Source organism: Artibeus jamaicensis, unplaced genomic scaffold, assembly GCF_021234435.1.
Source record: "Artibeus jamaicensis isolate MK-2021 breed Jamaican fruit bat unplaced genomic scaffold, CSHL_Jam_final contig_354, whole genome shotgun sequence".
NCBI classification, from domain to species: domain Eukaryota; kingdom Metazoa; phylum Chordata; class Mammalia; order Chiroptera; family Phyllostomidae; genus Artibeus; species Artibeus jamaicensis.
In genome coordinates, this window is record NW_026521803.1 from 16,844,171 (window position 1) to 16,864,193 (window position 20,023).

Genomic DNA, 20,023 nt, shown 5'->3' on the forward strand with positions numbered 1-20,023 from the left:
TACTAATGTGTTATGGTATTTATTATTTTTTGAGTTCAATCTTTTTTGGAGAAGAAAAATGATAATGCCATTGCCTTCCTTTGTTTTGTTGCTAGTGAGGGGTTTTAAAGCCTGGGCATACGCAAAAGTTTTTATTTAGCAATATCTTGGGTAACTAAATGTATTTTCCCCACCTACTTATTGAATCTCAATGAGCATTGAGGACGTAAGGAAGAGTTTCAGGGATAAGGAGAGCAAAGGAGTTACAATATTTCTCCATAATTTTGCTGAAGGTCAAAGTAGATCGTCCACTGGCCTGTGAGTGAGTCCCTGTCATTGTCTTTGCACAGTGCCTGCCACACACTAAGTGCTCAGTAAATGTTTACTGAGACAGTGAATTCTGTCCTTCTGTGCTGAGCACTCACTATATCCTCAGTTCACGGACTCCTGTGGGTAAGCTGGAATCTGGGGTAGCCCCACTTTTTATCCTCCAGTCCAAGAGACTAAATATGCCACTTTCTCAGTGAAGTATTTTCTAAGATCTTCAAGACAGAATTCACCACTCTTCTACTCTATCTGTAGTTTACACACTTTCTTTAAATCATCTTACCAGTTTTTACCACTATAAAAATAACTCTCTTTGTGTGCTTGACTGTCAACTCATCGAAAACAAGTATTATTTCATTCATCTTTGTATCAGTATTTCCAAGCCCTAGCACAAAACTCAGAGTAGAGTAGATTTCAATAAATATTTGTTTACTTAAAAAATGAATGGTAAAGTTTCAATAGGGGAGTTAGTTGTAGGGGTTTAGACTGCAGTGTTGAAAGGATCACTATTATGGGTGATAAAGTCCACAGAAGTGGGCCAAGTGGGTGACTGTAACCCAGAGCTGAACCCCAGATGTCTGCAGACTTACCTTTCTGTTGGCTGGCAGCGGTAACAAAGGTGATAAGTAGAGAGAATGGGCTTTAAAAGAAGAGAGACAGAGAAAACAATATAGACGCTAAAATGAGAACCAAGAGTATACTGAGCAATCACTCCCTTCCTAAGGAGTGTCCAAAGGCGTGCCCAGGGTAATGGTGGGATCATGAGAGGCTGTTCAAGGCCATTCATCTTCTCAAAATCAAAATTTCTGTATTTTTACTCGCCGTCCCCTCTTTCCTTCTTGTTTCGAAGGAGTATGAGCTGCTCTTTCTTTTCAAGGGCGATTTCTCCACACGTGTTTCTCTTCTGTGCTCTTGTTCCATTGATTACACACCTTTCTTCTTCCACTTCAGTTTTCTGTTCTATTCTTGTTCCTTCTTCATCCAGTGAAGGTGGCAAGTCTTTCTTACTATAAACGTAGCCTTTCCTTTGATCTTGCTATCTCCTTAGAACTTCGCTCTTAATTTTTGGTTCTCCTTCATTGTTAGTGATCCTGTTGACATCCCTGCCTCCCTTTCTTCACTACAGAACTCATCCAGTTTGGTGTATTGCTGTGCTGAAGCTGCTTAGTCACCACCGATGAGTCCTAATCACAAAATACATTATAATTTCTTAGCCCATGAGGCCCTAAATTCCTCTGACACATTTAATGCTGATTTTTTGCCAAAATGTGACCATCGGCATTTTTTATCTAGAAATATTCTCTGTGTTAATTGGCTAATTAGTTAAACAAATATTTGAGTGACCACTGTGGAGCAGCACCATCCTAAGGGGGTAGAGTGGTGAGCAAAACAGTAGCTCTTTGGATGTGGTGCAGGTTACAGTTTAACTGGAGGCAAGACAGTTCATTGGTCACATAGGTGACATAATGTTGCCGTTGTGAAAAGAGCTACCAAGGAACCCTCCAGTAGGGAGATGTAATGTCTTCAGGGAGGTTGAGCAAGGCTGCCCCTGAGGAAGCTTACGAAGTTGAGATCTGACGGGTGTGTGGGAGTTAAGTCGGTGGAAGGGAAAATGGAAGTGTTTAAGCAAAGGGAGCAACATGCTCAAACTGCCTGTAGTAGGAGGAGGTGTGAAGAGTGTGAGAGACTAAGAAAAAAGGCCTGCTGGCTGGAGCGGAGGACACTGGGGGTTCTAAGTAGGTTCAGGAAGGGGGATGCAATGGGAGCTGAGTCACCAGGGCTGTATAAACCATCTTGAGGAGTGAATCCCTGGGAAGCTATTGAGGAATTTTACACAGGCGGGTGATGAAGCCAGATTTATGTTTTGCAAAGGCTCTGGCTGCAGTATAATACATGGGGTCGGGATGAGGGGGCAGACTGGGTGGGGTTTCGCAGCCGGTAGAGAGACTGCTCCATAGTGCAGGCAAGAGGTGATGGTTGCTTGTACCAAAGAAGTGGTGGGGAAGGAGTAAATAAAATAATGGATTTAACAGAACATGGTACCCAAAGGCAATCAGGAAAAATGAATGTTCCTTCTCTTTGTTGGTGAATATCTTCAATAGCCAGACTGCGTGGCGGCGCCTTTGTCCAGCAAGGGTGATACAGCTGCACAGCTGCACTCCTTTCTCCCCCAGGGGCGTCTCCCCTTTATGTGGTTTATCTGATTTGCAGCCGGCTCCCATTCTTTGTACTTTTCTCTCTTACGCATTTATCACACTGCACTGCATTTAGTAGTTTGCTTGTTTATCGCCTCCAATAAAACGTAGGCTCCTTAAATATAGATGATATGTTAAAGCAGTGGTTCTCAAAGTCAATTGTGTACTAGTCACATGGGGATTTTGGTCAAATGCAACTTTGACTCTTTAGGTGGGGAGTAGGGTCTGAAATGATTAAGATCGAGGTGATGCTGATGCTGCTGGCCTACGGGGCTCGCTTTGGGTAGAAAAATCTTTACATAAATTTTTATCCCCAGTACTTAGTAGGGTTTGAGTACATAATAGACTTTTGACAAATTTCCATTGAGTAAACAGTTTAGCTACTTTTCCAAACTCACCTACTAGTATTTGTCTTTGTGTACCTAAATCTCAAGGCGCTGTCTTAACATCCATCACCCCACATTTCCAGTTTCCCAAGTCAGTTTCCTGACTTCCCATGTTACTCACACCTGGAGAACTTGCTCCCTTTTCTCTCAAGTCAAAAACAATTTTGCAGATCCATCTCAACTCCCATATTCTCTAAAGCTTTCTGAGTTGTCCCCATAGAGGGGTGGTTTTTCTTCTTCTCTACCCAGTTTTACTGCCTTATAAAAGAGATAGAACACAGATCTCTCTCTTTTTTCTATTTTTCTTATAACCTGTCTTTGGTTGTGTTTGTTTCCGTTCCAATCTTGCTTTACTTTCCCACCCCCAACCCAGAACCTCCGGACACACATGCCTCAGGGAAAAAGGAGTCTAAATCTTTCATTTTCTAGTTCCTACAAAGGGAAGATTACCCAGTAAGTGCTCATGGAACAAATGAGTCAGGGAGTGTGACTGAATGAGTCCAGGCAAAACTTTTGTGGAAAGAGATATGACCTCCGCTTTCCTTCTCGAAGTCTCACGTATGGGATGGCTCAGGGCAGTTTTCTTATCGTACGTACCTTCCAGACTCCAGGTAGGTCAGTGGGTGACGGGGGCAATTCAGACCGAGAAGTGAGAAGCTTTATCAGGGATGTTTGTATATTTAAGAATGTGAAGACGGAGTGAGGTATGTCACAATGTCACGCCTCTGTCATATTGGTCCTTCCGTGGAGAACTCAGGAGATATGATCACCCTGAATCATCTTGACACCTGTTTTTGTGAAAATACTCTATGGGGATATAAAAACTAGTGTTCCACAGGATGATTAAGTCTTTTAATCTGCAGTCATCTAACTGAAGGTCAGGGAACTTGGGAGCTTCTTGAATGAAGTGACTTTGTCCTCTGAGACAGGGTGTCCCAGGATCCAGAATGAGGTAATGCCAAGTTGCATACAAATTTAAGCTCAGAACACAGCGACATACATATTGTATATAAATCTGGAGTATATGCTTTGAAGTTAACAAAGAATTCTATCTAACCTGATTTTTATTTTATTTATAAATAAGAGGTTGATGATCCAAATTTTCAAAAAGAAAAGTAGTCTAGCACTGGCTTATTTCATGACTGTGTTATTGAGAATAGGCTACGATTTGCCCATTTGAAACTTAAACATGTATAGCTGTTGACAGCTGAGCAAGGTGAGGTACTGTTTGCTTCAGAAGTGCTTTCTTAAACTCTTTTTTACATTATTAATTTCCTGGCCATTTAAAAGTAATACATGTACAATTCTCAAGGTTCAATTTATCCCAATCTCTGATTTAGTGGGAATCTAACTTAAAGGGTTTTCCACATTCACCCACCATCTACCTTTTCCAGTTTGGTTTTCCACACTCACATCACTGACCAGACGAACCAGATGAGATTGAATCTGTACGCAAATAATATAACTTATAAACACCTCTCTCTGGGGACACCCTTGGCTTTGTCCCCAGAGAGAGTATTCAAGGAAAAATTGAGAGTGGGTAAATAATCAAATTACTTTATTTTTCTTTGAAATAGAAAGGAGTATTTACTCCATCTTCCTCATTAGAACCAATAACAACAACAAGCTGAGTCAGAGCAATCAACACTTGCCAATGTTTTGAAAACCGCGTCTACCAGAACATTGGACTAAGCAGGGCTCAAAGCAACGAGAAGTGCTGAAGAGGCTGGTAGGCAGGAGGCCGGCTGGATGGCGAGGGCGAGGAGACTTATGTCGTGTTAAAGCAAACAGGGTACTTCGGGCAGAGCTTCTTCCAAGACGGTTGTTTTACAATCTTTGCTCCTCCCTTCTCCCCAGTTTACCACTCCTCCTTCCCAATTACCCTTAATTTTAATGAGGTGCAATGCAATAAATTGTTATGATAAAGATCTTTGCAGTCTCTCAGCGCGCTGCACTTACGGGTTTGTTTGCTCCCAGCATTTTCTCCAGTACCACTCCCTCCCGCTGCTCCACCCACCACGTCCTTTCCTCACTTCTCTTTGCTGCTGGTCTCCCCACTTCCAGCTTTCTTCCCACCCACTTTCCATCTCCCACAGCCGGGCTCTGCCCTTCACTAGGGTCTCATGGATGGGTGGAGCCTTTAGCACTCCTGCAAGTGACAGGTGCTGCTGTGTACATGACCTTGGACCTCATGTGTTCCTTCTCCATGCTGTTCCCTCCCTCCATGTCATGTAAAGAAACTGTCCTTTAAAGTGTTTCATTATTTCTAAACATTTCAACAAAATGCTACTATTACCAGCAAGGAAAAAGTGCCATCTTGATTCTGATACAATTTTAGGAGTTATCATAGAAAAAACCAAGTCTCGTTTATGTATTTATTTATTCATTTTTATCCATCTCTCTTCCTTGTTCTTCTCACCCCGGACATGTCTGTTTGCCTCTGGTAGACAGTTCTAGAAGTCTTTTACCCACTTTCTCCAAACTTGGTGGTTTGACTTTCAAAGTCTAGTTTGCAATGAGGAAAATAAATAAATAAGAAGCTTGTTTATTATTCCGTCATTATTACTTTATCATCATGGCATAAAATACTAAATAATGAGGATGCAGACACCCATTTTATGAGCCTATTGCAATCTTCCCTGTATAATTAATATCTATCATTAGATGAAAGTCATATCATTTGCAATTTGATGCAGCCTCCTTCAGAATTTCTTGATGACTCCGGGGTAGTTTGTATGCTGGGGCACCTGTTGCTCGTAACCGGGTTTTGTTAGATAAATAGGCATCCAGCTCGCTGTGTGCTCTCTCCCTCACTACTCATCTTCTCCAAAGGCCACTTGCAGTGGTGAAAAGGCCTTCATTATAGCTCCTTTGCATAATGAGGCTGTCTCTCCCTTCTTCTGCCTCCTCCCTCCCACCAGAAGGAGATATGGCATCTGTCTCACTATCAGGGCACTCAGACTGGAGGGCCTTGTTATAAAGCACAGGAGTTGGAGGCCTATAAATCTAACACCTACCCATAAAAAGAACTTGTCTCCGGCCAGGCTCGGGGCACCCGGCTTGAGCTCTCTGTTCTATCCTATTCTTGGAAACGAGAGCTGTGGCTGACATTAAAAACACAGCTTCTTATAATAGTTTCTTATCTCGTCTCTTAATTGCACAGACAAAGCCATAGAGAAATTGGGTCACACACTCACAGGGTTTAAATTTACATGGGAACGTGCTTTTCCTTCGTCTGAGGCTGTGGTTGTTGCTAATCTCATGTATCATGACGGCACCGCCCCTTGAATCCTGGCGCGTCTGGAGGACTCGTCATTGCTCACAGTGAGACAGGAGCCTGTGAGTGCACAGAGATGGGTACAGATCCATCACCACTACTGAACCGGCAAGACCGTGCCCTCCTGACGGCGGGTCAATGGCTCTGGCCTCCAGTGTGAAGGAGGGCTCATTCCTTCATCTGACAGAGCTCTCCCCTGATCCAGAACACTGAGGATGAGTAAGCCCAAGGTCTGGTTGCTAAAAGCCTTACCATCGCCCACTCAGTTCGTTGCGCAATTTCCTTATTTATACAGCTCCAGAATCCTCCTCCTTTTCCTCTGAAGCTGCAAGGTTTCACTGGTGCAACTATTAAGAGAAATGAGACAATAAGCTTAATGGACATTTCTGCGAAAATCAATGAATGATTTGTTCCCCGTATTCGTGGAGGAGCCCCGAATTCCTAGTTTAGCAGATAGTTCCTTCCTCTTCCCTCTTTTTTGAAAATTTACACTTTGTATCTTGCACACCTAAGGAAATTTCTCCCTTGTTTTTGTTGGAACAGAGATTATTTAAAAGTGTTTCTGGGGAGAGAGTCCATCAAGTGGTTAAGAATATGAAAGACGACTGCCTGGGTCTTAATCTCTTCTTTTGCACACTTAATAGACTTGGGGACAAGTTACTTAATGTTTCTAAACTGTGTTCTTCTCTGCTGTGAAATGAGAAGGATCACGGCGCCCTTATCATTGAGATGTTCTCATTTGTGACTCGGATGAGGCCATAGGAAATGGGAACTTTGGGGACAGACAGATTCGTGATGAAATCTTGATCCGTCCTCAGCGAACTACGTGATGTTAAGCAAATATTTGATCTCTCTGAGCCTCAGTTTCTGAACACAAATGGAGGTAACTATTTCTTCTGGAATAGGTTTTGGTAAGGATTATAGGAGTTACTACAGTATATTTGGGATATCGGAAGTGCTAAAAAATGCTAGTTTTCTCTTGTATTAAGTTGTTGAAAACAACATGATAGAACTGAAAAGCATGAGTTTGGGATAGAAATCGATTTGCAAGTTGACTTAATTTAACAGCAATGATGCCTCAGCTTGGACAAATGATACCTGTTTTTAAGCTGTTCTTTCCTCATCTTCAGAATTATTAGATTGCTGTGAAAACTGAATGTAAAGGCAAACCCATTACAGTTAAATGAAACTAATATCTCCTGGTCAGCGTAAGTGCTTTCCTCCTTTCTACCTTTGGCTCCTACAAGTCAAGTGTTGGTTTTTTTTTTTTAAATTAAGCAAAGCTAAACAAACAGCAATAACAACACTTTGAACTCTGATAGTACGAGGAGAAAGTTAGAATAAAAAGATAATCACTTCTTTTCTCAGACAAGGAACAGCAACCAAACCAAATCCCCAGAGATCTGCACCTCGAGATTATTATAAATAATAGTCACTGGTGACTATTAAGGAGTATTATTACAAATTGAACTTCCCATTTTGATAAGCTTTCAAGAAGAGCCGAGGACAGCTGCTGGTTTGACTTGTAGATGTTAACGTTAGAAAGGTACAGAAAATAAGTAGCACAGACAGTAGGTAGGAAATAGACAGGGGGAGGGCAAGAATAGTATGGGAAAGATAGAATCCAAAGATCTTGAGAATGGTAGGGGTGGGTGGGTGCAGGGTGGAGGGGAATGAAGGGGGGGAATAGAACAACTGTAATGGCATAATCAATAAAATAAAAATTTTAAAAAAATTAAAAAAAAAGAAAACAACAAGCATTTCTCCCCTTGGGGTGTGACAGTTTCAGAGAAACCTGACTTCCGGGAACAGAATGACTTCTTTCTAGCCTTAGAAATGGTCAGTCGGAGTCGAGTAGCCCCACCCTGCTTGGCATGCCTTGGGACCGAAAAATTTCCACTGTACATGGAACTTGAGACCTTATCACGGAACCCTGCATCAGAGGCCCTATTCTTTTAAAAAATGTTACAAGAAATTATACAGGGAGCTTGCACAGCTGGTGACTGTTAGCAAACAAATGGAACCAAGAAAAGCAGGCCAACATAAATTCTCCCCAGAAAACAGAGGGTGCGGGTGGCCCCTGGCCAAAGAAATTCAGTAAATCTACAGCAAGGGAGGAGGGGACAGAGATGAATTTTGTTAAACTCTTAGAGTTTCTCACTTCAACTTTACAAATAAATAAATAAATAAAATTTAAGCCTCAGAGACACTTTTAAGTCATGTCCTGGGTTATTACCCATGTCCTGGGTCCTTACCATGTCTTACCTTACTTATGTCTGGTTCTGAATATTTTTAATGAACATTATACAGTATCTTCCAGAGTCACAGACCAAAAAACCCCTATTTACTGTTTTGTATTGGATTCTTTATGAAAATAATGGTATCTCCAAATTGTTCTACTGCAGAGGGAAGGGACAGCTCCAGACTTGATGGGCTTCTCAGAACCAACTACCAGGGCCTTGAAAATGTGTTTCCAACCAGGCACACCTATACGTTGTCCTATTACCTGTACTTCTGGTGACATCTTGCAGGAGGAGGCTAAAATGTTGGAAGTGCTGGGCATGTCTTAAAAGTGTGGTTGTTTACATAATCAAAGTATTTAGCTCATTTTCAAAAATGTAGAACGTGAGGAAATGAAAAACCCAGAGCCCCCCCATCCAGCCTAGCTAGTCTATCGTTGTTAACATTTCGATTTACTTTCCTCCAGTGTCCTTTTCGGAGGCTGGGGGAGTTCATTTATTTATTTTTCTAGCTATGATCATACAAATGAAATATTTTCGAATTATGTGTTTATTATTATATATTTTACCATATTATAAATTCTCTACAAGCATAGTTTTGATGACTGCTTTCCATTTGGTAAATCTATTTTTCATTTTTTTACAGAACTTTTATACTCTTTGTTCATAACAGCTGTACCATTTTACTTTTTACCAGCAGTGGACAAGGGCTCCAATTTCTCTGCATCCCTGACAACACTTAAAGTTTTATATATATATATATATATATATATATATATATATATATATACACACACATATGCACATATACACACATATACACATGCATATGTGTACACACATATACATATATGTATATATGGATGTTTTATATAGGCATCCTAACTGGTGTGAGATGGTTCTACATGCTTTATGAGCTGCAGTCTGCCTTTTTTTGGAGAGAATCAGCTAAGGTTCCCATAGGTATCAGCTCAAAGATGATCACAGTAGTAACCCTTCAGCTATCTGGATCTGAAAGGCCACCTTTAAGATGATCAGAGGTTGGGTGGAGGAAGGGGCAACAAGCTGAAGCTACTATACTATCTATTGTACTCAACTGTACTGACTACTAACTATTCAGCATCGTGATAATGAAGAAGAAATAGGAAAGAATGCCAAAGAAAGAGAAATAGCCCTTTGTAGCTGCTCTTTGGGAAGGACTTTCATAGCATGCTCTTTGCATTTACCATGATGCAATGAAGTACTTAGTTGGATGACTTAGTTTTTTATTTTTATTCCTTTCTTTTGAACTACAGGAGTCCTGAGGGCAGGAGCTGGCTTTGTCTGGCTCACTCATGTTCCCCACAGCACTGTCGCCTGGTTATTTCACGGAACTAGAACGGACATTCCAGGTGTTTATGTGGAACCACAGAAGACCCCAAATAGCCAAACAATCTTGACAGAGAAGATCAAAGTTGGAAGAATCACACTACCTGATGTCAAACTATACTACAAGGTCATAGTAATCAAAACAGCATAGTTCTGGCATCAAAACAGGCATGTGCATCAATGGTACAGAATAGAGAGCCCAGAAATAAAGCCACACCTATATGGTCAGTTAATATTTGACAAAGGAGGCAAAAACGTACAATGGGATAAAGATAGTCTACTCAATAAATGGTGTTGGGGAAATTGGACAAATACATGCAAAAAAAGAAACTAGAACACCTTCTTATACCATACACAAAATAAACTTAAAATGGAATAAAGACTTAAATGTTAGACTTGAAATTATAAAAATCCTAGAAGAAAACATAGGCAGTAAAATCTCAGACATTACTTGTAGCAATATATTTTCTGATATAGCTCATTGGCCAAGGGAAACAAAAAGAAAAACCAATAAATGGGTCTACATCAAACCAAAAAGGTTTTGCACAGCAAAGGAAACCATCAACAAAATGAAAAGGAGACCCTGAATGGGAGAACATATTTGTCAGTGATACATTTGATAAGGGTTAATATCCAAAATGCATAAAGAACTTATAAAATTCAATACCAACCCCCCCAACAACCCAATTAAAAATGGCAAAGGATCTTGAATAGACACTTCTACAAAGAGGACATACAGATGGCCAATAGACAGATAAAAAGATGCTCAACATCACTAATCATCAGAGAGATGCAAATTAAAACCACAATGAGGTGTTACCTCACTCGTATCAGAATGGTCATCATTAATAAATCCACAAACAACAGAGGCTGGTGAGGATGTAGAGAAAAGGTAACCCTGGCTCAGAGGGTTGAATGCAGATTGGTGAAGCCACTGTGGGAAGCAGTATAGTGATACCTCAAAAGCTTAAGAATGGAACTGCTTTATGACCCAGAGATTCCACTTCTGAGAGTGTATTTGAAAAAAACTGAAATACTAATTTGAAAGAATACATACAGTATTACTTACAATACCCAAGATTCAGAAGCAGCCCAAGTGTCCATCAGTAAATGAGTGGATGAAACACCTATGGGGCATTTACACAATGGAATACTGCCCAGCTGTAAAAAAGAAAACCTTACCTTTAGCTACAGCATAGGTGGACCTGGACAATATAAGGCAAGTACCACGTGATTTTATTTGTATGCGGAATCTAATGAACAAAACAAACTAACAAACAAGATAAAAACAGACTCATAAATACAGAGAGAACACACAGTGCTCAGAGAAGATGGGGATTTGTGGGGCTGGGAGAAAAAGAACTAAGAAAAAAACTCCCCAAGCTCATATGCACAGACAATACTATGGTGATTACCAGAGGGCAAGGGGGTGGGGGAGGTAGAAGAGGGTGACTCAGGGATAAATCCTAATGGAAGGAGATTTGGAGTGGTGGACACACGGTATTATATACAGATGATGTGCAATACAATTGTGAAATTGAAACCTATATGATTTTATTAACCAATGTCATCCCAATAAATTCAACAAAATAATGCTGTTTAAAAAAGTTCTTAATTTTTTTTTGTTTTAGCATTCAGAGTTGTTTAAAAGTTTGAGAAGAGGAAAAGAATATGTTTGTCATCTTTAAGTGAAGGGTTAAATGTGCTCAGGATCCCACACACTGCAGTCCACCGAGCATCCCAGCTCTGGCTCCGGAAAGCACTCACGAGAAAGCAGGCGCTCTCAGGAGCAGCGTCAGTGGCAACCACAGAGAAGCAGGGTGCTTGTGCGGGAGCCAGGGTAACTCTGGTAACCAGGTTTTGATTAGAAGTCGAGGGTCAGGGGGCTCAGAGAACCCAGCAAGTATTTTCTTCCTCAGTGTGGACAAAGACATGTAGTGGAAAAGGGCCAAGTACTGGAAGAGCATCTAGATGCCAAGATTTTCTTATAAATTCTGGCTGAAGTGGCTTGCCTAAACCTCTTAATTAGGGGATTTAATCCCTCAGCAGGTGAAAAGGACCAAGGGCTTTTTCCATGGAGATCATTGCCAAATTCTAAGGCTAAGTACGCAGTCCACAGGCTATTAGTTTGCTGCCAACATAAGAATGAATCACAATTAATATGAGGGAGTTAAAACCAAAGCTAGATTAAGTTAAGAAATAATTAAAAGCAATTTAAAGGAATCAGGAAGTTATGTGATGTGTACCTAAGTCACTCTTTTTCACTGTGTTGTTTCAGATAACATGTACATTCTTATTATTGTTAATATGCATATGTGAAGTGGTTCAGGTTTACTCTGTAGAGACTGTTACTTTAGTAAGATTATCATATTATGGAAAGAGGTATACTGGAAACAAAACTCAGTGCTTAGCACTGAGAACCCCTAGACCTGGGATCCCCTAAGAGGCAAAACCACCTCCTGGTGGCTTTTGATGCTGTGGTAAGTCCACAGACTGAGGAAGTCTTGAACTTCTGGGGAGCACTTCCTGCAAATGCAAGTTCATATGGTGAAAATGACTCTCACAGCTGCAATACTGTCAAGGATCTAATACGTGCAGAGCAACTACTTTATGAGAGCAGCTACTACAGGGGTTCTGTGCAGCTCATGCTCCCAGCAGCCCTATGTTGTACATAAAACCCCAATCACCATTTTGCAGATGAGGAAACAGGGGCAAAGCCAGATTAAATGACTTGGCCAAGGTCAGGGAACTCAGCCTGCTGGACCTGTGGGTTGAAATCAGAATTGCCTGAACTCAAGGAATATGCTTTTTCCAATACTCACTATTCTAGTACATACTATTCTTTTACATAACAAAGAATAGTATGATGGTTTATCATTTTTTAGGGATTGATCTTAAATTTAGACCCAAGGCTAGTATGTTCATGTGGGTAGCACTTAAAAATGTGTATTTTAACATACCAGGTCAAGATATTTGCAGAAATTCTAAATTCCGAGATGAGATTCCAATTTAGAGACCACTCCACCTGGTGGCAATTTACCTAAACTGCAAGGACCTCTTTGGTGTTGGTAACGGGTCTCTTCTTGGTTTCTCAGTTTTTACTGGATCCTCTTTTCTCGAGGATGTTTTGTGGGTTTCTCTTCTTTTGCTGGTTCAGAAAATATCAGAGTTCCTTTGGATTTTTGGCCCTCTTACTCCACTTATTATTATTTTTTTTTTGGTGATGGGGGAATTCATCTAGTCTTGATATTCAAATACTACGTAGGGGCTGATAATTCTCAAGTTTTCATCTCCAATGAGAATCTCTCAGCCTGGGCCACCATGTACTTTTGAACAGTCTGGGCAGGGCCCTTCCATGGGAGACATTCTTATCGCAGTCCATGCACTTGGCGCCCCCTAGTGTTGGGTAGATGCATCTGTGTGCAGTAGCCTTTCTTTGGGAAAGCAAACTGAACTCAACTATTTATTCTTCTGGATTTTCATATCAAGGGATGACAGACCCCTTGCTCCTTTGTCATTGTTGACTCTTCTCTCCCTGACTAGCACCCCATCTGCTCAATGACCAATCCTGTGGATCCTACTACTTAGTAACACTTGAGACCGTTGGCTCATCTTTGTCTCAGCTTTCTTACCTCAGCTCAAGCCTTCACTATCATCGACCTCCAGCCTTCCAACTGGTTTCCCTGACTCCAGTTTCGCTCATCTTTAATCTAATCTCTCCACTGCTGCCGGAATAAAGTTCCTGAGATACGTATTTGGTTCTGTTATTAACCTGTTGAAAACCCTATAATTGTTTCTTACTGCCTAGGGTTAAATTTAAGTTCTGTAGAGTGGCTTACAAAGTCCTCCAGGCTGGGTATTGGTTTCCCTTCCCGCCCCCTTCGCCCCCTTTTGCCACTCCCACATTCACTCTTTGTTTTGGAAGTACTCCTCCAGGTGAAACACCTCGGCTCTCCACCCCAGAGCCTTTGCTCACCGCTCCTCTCAACACATTCTTCCTCCTCCTTTTTGCCTGGCTAACCTCGATTAGTCTTTTAGGGCTCAGCTGAGCCATTACCTCCTTTGGAAAGCCCTCCTTGACCTCCCAAAGCTGGGTTAGATGCTGTTCTATACTTCTAGGAGATACTACTGTCCCCTTTACAAAACCTTTATTTTATTGTGTTGTAATCTAGCTGCTCATTCTTCACCTCCCACATCAGATTCATATCCTTTAAGGCCACAGACTACCTCTGGCTCACAGTTGTATTCATAGTACGTAGCATCCATCCAGGTACATAGTAGGTGGTCAATACATTTTTTTGAATGACCGAATAAATTAAAAGAAGAAAAGAAAACCTCATGAATCATTTCTTTGCAGATCTTAAAGTTATGGCAAATGCCAGCAGTTAAATCAGAAGGCACAGAGTATGCAGGCTGGGCTGTCCTTCCAGAGGGGTGGCAGGGCCCCATGCAGGGCAGACTAGTCTGTTCCATGGCTAATGGCTTAGAAAACATGGGTAGGGTATAAGGGTGGTGAAGTCCTCTCCCCTGAAATATCTTTTTCCACATGCACATCTAAAATTCTCATGTGGGAAATTCAATATTTTAGTTTAACGATTAACTTTTAATTCAGCTGGAACAGCCTTTACCCCAATGTCCACACATTGAAAACAATCAATTACACTGTAATGTGAATTAGGCTCAAATATTCTTGAGAGGCAGTTATAACAGGGCATGGACATGTAGTTAGGGCACATGATAGGGGAAGAGGGATCATTTTAAAGTTGAAAGCAATGTTAAAATTGAAGAGACCAAAGCAACAGAGATAAAACTTGAATATTTCACAATTTTGTGTGGATTGGCCTTTGTGCATGTATTGTTGAAAATCTATCAGCTCTGCTGAATGTCCTTGGTACCCAATTCTCCTGATACTCAAAGAGAAACAAATAGAATGAGTTAGCAATAGTGTTTTAGATGGTATGATTCTTAGTGTAAGAAATAGCATGGGCTACAGAATACATTTATTGCTGTAAAGTTGTCACTGTTAAAATGGCATGTTAAAAAGCAAATTTGAAATTTCTAATTACAATTAATTTAAAGATGCAGAAACAATGAAATTAAAAGGCTAAAGATTGTTTTGGTCAAAAGTTAAATTTAGATTATTGTTTTTGATAGTTTCCCTGGATATCACTTTCCAAAGTCATAGTTTTTAAAAACAATATTTAAGTCAGCTGTGCATTGGAGTTTCGGATATTTCAGTTGATTGCTTCCACATTCCTAAAAGAATTCCTAAAACTCAAGAAACCATTTTGTGGTATTGGCAAAGCTATGCAAAATGTTATTCTTTATATATATATAAGACTTCAGTCTACTCTAGGTCCCATGAAAGATGGAATTGCTTAGGGCAAAAGTAATGATTTTTAACTTTACCTTTTTATTAGTTCTAGTCTAATTCACAGGAAGGCATAACTCATTTCTGTAACAGTAAGAAAGAGAAAAATATGTGTGTGGGTAGATGTCATCGGTAAATGCCTTTGGCTGAATAATGCACAAATGATTTAAAGGACATACATCTGAATGGCCTTTGAGTGGCCCAAGGATGGAGAGGAACACACAGCTGCCAATGTTCATTGTAGACGGTCTCCTTTTTTCCCCCAGCGTCTCCCCCTCCTCGTCCGCCACTGTCCCCTTTCCTCTCCCCCTCTCCTTGAGGCAGATCAGTGACAGATGAAAATATATGTGGTAATCAGAAAGGAGTGAAGTTCCGCTGGAGGTTAGAAGACCCAGGTGGAGGTGCAATTAACTAAATTAATCAAATAGCATAAAGAAGTCAAAGCAAAACTTGAGTAGAGGAAATGGGTAAGAAAAATGAAACATTTGAATCAATTATAATAAGGATGAAAAAACTAATTTTTTGGAAGGTTTTGAAATAAAAAAGAAGTCAAATGATTTTTCTTCCCAGTGGCCATTGTAAGAGTTGGAGTTTGGTTGAGGCAAAGGTTAGCACAATTTAATAAAATTAGTCAACATTAAATGATTCACACAACAAAACCAGAAAGCAACTAGAGCTGGAACTGCAACACACTGTCAAGCAGATATAGTCATGACGTAGAACTTCCCACATGGAAGAGTCACTTATTAGAAGCAGATGAAAATGCGGTTCATTACATGTTCTATGAGTGTAGTTTTCTTGACCACAATAGCAAAAACAACAACATGAAACTATAGCAGCCGGAATGTCAAAGTTGTTCCAGCCCATCTTGTTATTCTAATTTTAACATGTTTTCAATGAGAAATCAAAATGCCATTGTGTTACTTAAAATGTGCTGATGATAAAATGATGTTTAGAAGTTAGTTGTAAGCAGATGTCACTGGAGAGAAAGAAACTCCTCACAAACCTGAGTCATGTGGTATATCATAGAGAAATGTACACTATACATTTCTACCATAAAAATACATTTGAAAAGCATTACATTCTGTGAAAAAGACATCAACCCCTCAGGTCTGGAGTTGAAGAACGAGTCATTTATGCAAGAGGGGAAGGGCTTGGGACTTAGCATCTGAACTCAGGAGGAAGGGCTGCTTTACTCAGAAGAACCATGGAGACTGAGCAAAATTGGAACCTTCCTTTCAGGATTCCTGAGAAAACTGGGCACAGTCGACGCTTAGGCATTTAGTCAACGAATGTTGTGAAAAGCAAGATTAAGATGATTATAGATTATAGATTAATATGATTATAGATTAATTAAAATGACATGAAAGGCCATCAGTGATCCAAATGTAGAGATGTTGGGTGTAGGTGGAGTCTAGCTGCTGGTTTGGTTCAGGATGGCTCAAGGATGTGGAGGAAGAACTTAGAACACCCGGTGAAATGAAGCTCACCCATGACCTGCTTGAACTCCCTGACTACCAGTTCCATCCTGCTCTGCTTTCCACATTTTTAAGACATTATGGGACATTTGCCAGTCTTGACCTTCCTCACAAGATTAGCCTCATAAAAACAATGACCTAGTTATAATTATGTCCCCCAAACCACTATTGTCCAAGGTAGCCAGACTCAAAACTCCTGAGTCCTCTTTGATACCTTCCTTGGTCTCATCTGTCACGTCTTGTCACTGTGCCTTCAGGTTCTTTTTGGGAATGGCTGAGCATTTTCTCTTCTAAGTCTAAAACCATGACAGTGTGAGCCCTAATTATCTCGTGCCTGGAGCTCTAAAATAGCTTCCTGGAGGCACTCTGCTATGACAATAAAAGTATGGCCACAAATTTAAATTAAAGTGCTTTTATTGCCCTTGGTGATAAGTCTGTAAATGCTAACAATTTTATGCATTAAATTATGTATAAAATTATTAGTTGTATTAACTTAATCACAAGCATATAAATGTATTATAAAATTTGATAGTTATTAAATATGAAATGTAAAGTCTATTAAAAATGCATCTGCTGTTGAGATGGATAAAGCTGGATTTTTTCCAATCAGTTTATGAATGTACAGCTACACATTATTCGTTACTAGAATATGACAGCATTCAACTTCAAGTTTCTTTGCCTCCTGTCTTTTCCCTTCTCTCCCTTTCCTCTCTTTTTTTCCTTTCTTAATCTAGATGTAGGTACCAAGAAACTTGCTGACAAAAGCTGGTGTGGACAGAAGTAGTTTTAATTTAGGAATATCACTTAGTTATTTGAAGTTCTTCTAAGCTGTGTGCCAAAATAATGTAGTAATCTATAATCAACAATATTTTAAATTTAATACCTGATGACTTCATAATGGTCACTAATTTTGTAAAAGGCAAGAATTGAAAACCAGCTGATTTGGAAAAGAATCTGGGAAGTATATTAAAAAGACCTCGCTATAATTTATCAGCTGTTATTAATTTTTAACGTAGAGATCTGTTTTTTATGGAGCTAAAATGATATAAAACTGTGTTAAAAATAAGCCCATAGAGTTGACTCATACACTTTAAGAAGTTGCTTATCATTTCTAAACTTAGACCTATATATGAATACCAAATTTAAACTATCTAGGAAGTCATCTCAAAGTTTTTAAAAGTTATGATACTTAACAATTATTACATATAAATTATAATTTTATTTTATAATGAAAAATAATTGTTTATAATTGTATTTGATATAATTAAAACAGGTTTGAATATGCAGTGGAGGGACCAATGCTAATTAAATGAAACTGGTTTTTTAGAATTTGAGGTATTATATCTTAGAATACACTTTAGAAACATCATGTCTCACATTTACATATAAGAGGATGGTCTATTTTTGAGACTACAGGTTTATATCTTTGTAAAAATTGGCACAAAAAACCCATAGGGCCAATATTAATTATTAGGGCATATAAATTATACATTAAATTAAAAGAAGCATCACATTAAGTGATGAATTAAATAAGGCTACATTCATGATTTATGGTGTAAATCTATAACATAATCTACTTTAATTTTCAGCTTAAAAGTATATGGAATAAATAAACATAGGCAAATGCAGAGAAGTGGGAGGTTTGTGCCTGAGTTAAAAATGAATTGTATTTACAGCAGCTAATCTAATGAGGAGGTTAATTTAAAACAAGGGATAATAAAATGTTTTTTCTATGTGGGTAAATAATATAAGAAAATATAAAACATTAATCTACTTGTTACCTACACATCCCTTTTCCTTAAAGATATACTATCATTTAAAAGAAATAACCATGGAAATTTTTACTTCTTTTAGAATCATGCAAACTGTGCAACCAAGACACTCTGGCCTGGATTTCTCCCAGAGGTTGAGCCTGAGAGAAGGGCTTGCCAGCAGGTGGGTTCTTTTGAGAACCAATCCCAGGGAACAGAAGTGGGAGATAAGGAAGGATTCAAAGAATGAAGGAGGAGAAGCCAGGCCACAGGCTGAGCTGTGTCACCACTATGGAAGACTGCCACTCAGTCCTGCTAAGGACCCTGTGAGGAATCATCTGAAATACGCCTCAAAATTGTCCACTCAAGAAATACATTGGAGGAGCATTAATCCTTTTGTTACAGAACAGACTGGGGGTGGGCAGTGAATGATATACTATTACCGAATGGACCCATGCTTGTGCCCTGGGGGTCCCCCACCTTGTACTAGGTTCACTTTGCCCCCAGCCAGGGAAAGACGTCTCTTAAAGCCAGAGATTGGTGAAAAGGAAAAGGATTATTTATTTAAAGAGTTATATAAACTTAAGAGTAATAACTTAAATGTCTTCACTGAGATCCCGATGTTTTTTAGAATACCCACAAATGCACAGTCCTTCCTTCCTCCTCCACCCAGTCCAGGGTACCATATCTCAGAAAAAGAAATAGAAGTCTGTGGTTCTTCTCTTGTCAAAGCCACATGGTCCCAAAAACACTTCCACATGGCCGCCATGCCTGGGTTTAAATCCCACTGCCAATCTTCCTCTGCCGCACTATTTCTGACTCCTTCCACAATTGGCCACAGTTGCCAGCATTCTTGTATTTTTCCACCTTTACTGGGCTGCCATAGTAAGTCTGGGCAGGTGTGGCCCACTGATGTGGAGCCAATCATCTCCAAGCTCTTACGCAGGCTCTGTAACCAAGGGAAATTGCCTGTCAATTACATCATGGTTTGAAGTCATTCCCATCTCCCTGGCTCAAAGCATGGCCACAGCTGTTTAATATAGCTATGAAACCAGTTAAATGTTATAGGTATGTTAAATGACCATTCTAGAGGTTATCTGCAAAGGTGTTGCTATGCAAAACAACTCTCAGTGGCCCTGCTCCATGCATCTCATCCCCCAGCTCAGACTTCTGGGGGTGAGGATATCCTGTGTATCTATTTTTTCTAATATTTTCTGGACCCCATTACAGATCCCTATTTGCCCCCCCCCCCCCGCTGTACCCTGTTACACTTTGGCTTTTATTTGTATTGGTCAAGGGTCACTTCATAGAGTATGAACCATCACCCTTCCAGGTCTGTGCATGTGTCACATCTGGGTCTCCCACAGGGCAGCTGCAGAGAGGCCCTGGGGTAGAAAGTGAGAAGTATGAGGTACTGCTGAGGTTATATCAGTGCATGCCCTTGGTTGGCTAGAGTGCCTAGGTGGGCCTAGAGGATAAGAGGTGGGTCACAGAAGTATCCAATTGGCATCCTGATACCAAATGCTATTATTCTAAGAATGGTACAGAGAGGCTGGATGTGCAGCAAATTGGTGTCTCCCAGCATGCTATTCATTTTGTTCTGCTCTACAAATACTAGCCTAAGAATCATAGATAAAGCTTGGGAATCTTG